The sequence below is a fragment of the Bison bison genome, unplaced genomic scaffold (assembly GCF_000754665.1).
Source record: "Bison bison bison isolate TAMUID 2011002044 unplaced genomic scaffold, Bison_UMD1.0 scf7180017864325, whole genome shotgun sequence".
In the NCBI taxonomy this organism is placed as follows: Eukaryota; Metazoa; Chordata; class Mammalia; order Artiodactyla; family Bovidae; genus Bison; species Bison bison.
In genome coordinates, this window is record NW_011494897.1 from 8,142,208 (window position 1) to 8,144,115 (window position 1,908).

A 1,908-nucleotide genomic window follows, 5' to 3' on the forward strand; every position below is an offset into this window, starting at 1 on the left:
ATAGAAGCAGAGGATGAGGAAGTAGGAGGAATCATGAATAAGAGCAAGATTCTGGTGCTGGCACTGGGTCTTGTGGAAATAGGGAATTGAAGCAGATGTTGTTAATTGATTGCAAACTATTTTTGATTTTCCATCCTTTTGTTTTAGAGGGGTAAATAAAATATTAATTTACATACTTCATTGTACACTATATATAGTTTTACACTTTATGCATATGCCCGATTGAGATAAACCAATATTTTAATAGATTCATGATCTATGTTTAATAACAATTGGTTTAAATGTATAGGTTACACACAGACTTATAGAAACAATTCAGTAAATTCACATGAAGAAAAGAGAGGTAAAAAAATGAACCTAGTTCACTGATCTTCAGTTTTGAGAGGATTATTTGATCTTTAATGGCTCAAACTGTTTGTAGGGATTATGATTGTGAGAAGTCTTGAATGAAATATTGTGATGGTAAAAGGGAATTTCCAAATATCTTAATAGAAAAGTAATATGTTGAGGAAATGATCTTTGGTCTTTAGAAAGAAAAATAAGTATATATTTTCTAACTTTTTATGAATAATACTTACATATTAACTATTGCAGTATTTTATAAATAGCTTATATTTACTGAGGGCTTACTATATGTAAGAACTTAGCATTGTTGCCATGTTACTTTTTAAAAAATTATTTGAATCCTTTGAAGCAAGAATATATTAAACATACCATCAGTTCAGTTGCTCAGTCGTGTCTGACTCTTTGCGACCCAATGAATCGCAGCACGCCAGGCCTCCCTGTCCATCACCAACTCCTGGAGTTCACTCAGATTCACGTCCATCAAATCAGTGATGCCATCCAGCCGTCTCATCCTCTGTCATCCCCTTCTCCTCCTGCCCCCAATCCCTCCCAGCATCAGTCTTTTCCAGTGAGTCAACTCTTCACATAAGGTGGCCAAAGTACTGGAGTTTCAGCTTTAGCATCATTCCTTCCAAAGAAATCCCAGGGCTGATCTCCTTAAGAGTGGACTGGTTGGATCTCCCTGCAGTCCAAGGGACTCTCAAGAGTCTTCTCCAACACCATAGTTCAAAAGCATCAATTCTTCAGTGCTCAGCTTTCTTTACAGTCCAACTCTCACATCCATACATGACCACTGGAAAAACCATAGCCTTGACTAGATGGACCTTTGATGGCAAAATGATGCCTCTGCTTTTGACTATGCTATCTAGGTTGTTCATAACTTTCCTTCCAAGGAGTAAGTGTCTTTTAATTTCATGGCTGCAGTCACCATCTGCAGTGATTTGGGAACCCAAAAAAATAAAGACTGATACTGTTTCCGCTGTTTCCCCATCTATTTCCCATAAAGTGATGGAACCAGATGCCATGATCTTCGTTTTCTGAATGTTGAGCTTTAAGCCAACTTTTTCACTCTCCTCTTTCACTTTTATCAAGAGGCTTTTTAGTTCCTCTTCACTTTCTGCCATCTGAGGTTATAGATATTTCTCCTAGCAATCTTGATTCCAGCCTGTGATTCTTCCAGCCCAGCATTTCTCATGATGTACTCTGCATATAAGTTACATAAGCAGGGTGACAATATACATCCTTGACGTACTTCTTTTCCTATTTGGAACCAGTCTGTTGTTCCACATCCAGTTCTAACTGTTGCTTCCTGACCTGCATATAGGTTTCTCAAGAGGCAGGTCAGGTGGTCTGCTATTCTCATCTCTTTCAGAATTTTCCACAGTTTATTGTGATCCACACAGTCAAAGGATTTGGCACAGTCAATAAAGCAGAAATAGGTGTTTTTCTGGAACTCTTTTGCTTTTTTGATGATCCAGCTGATGTTGGCAATTTGATCTCTGGTTCCTCTGCCTTTTCTAAAACCAGCTTGAACATCTAGAAGTTCATGGTTCATGTATTGCT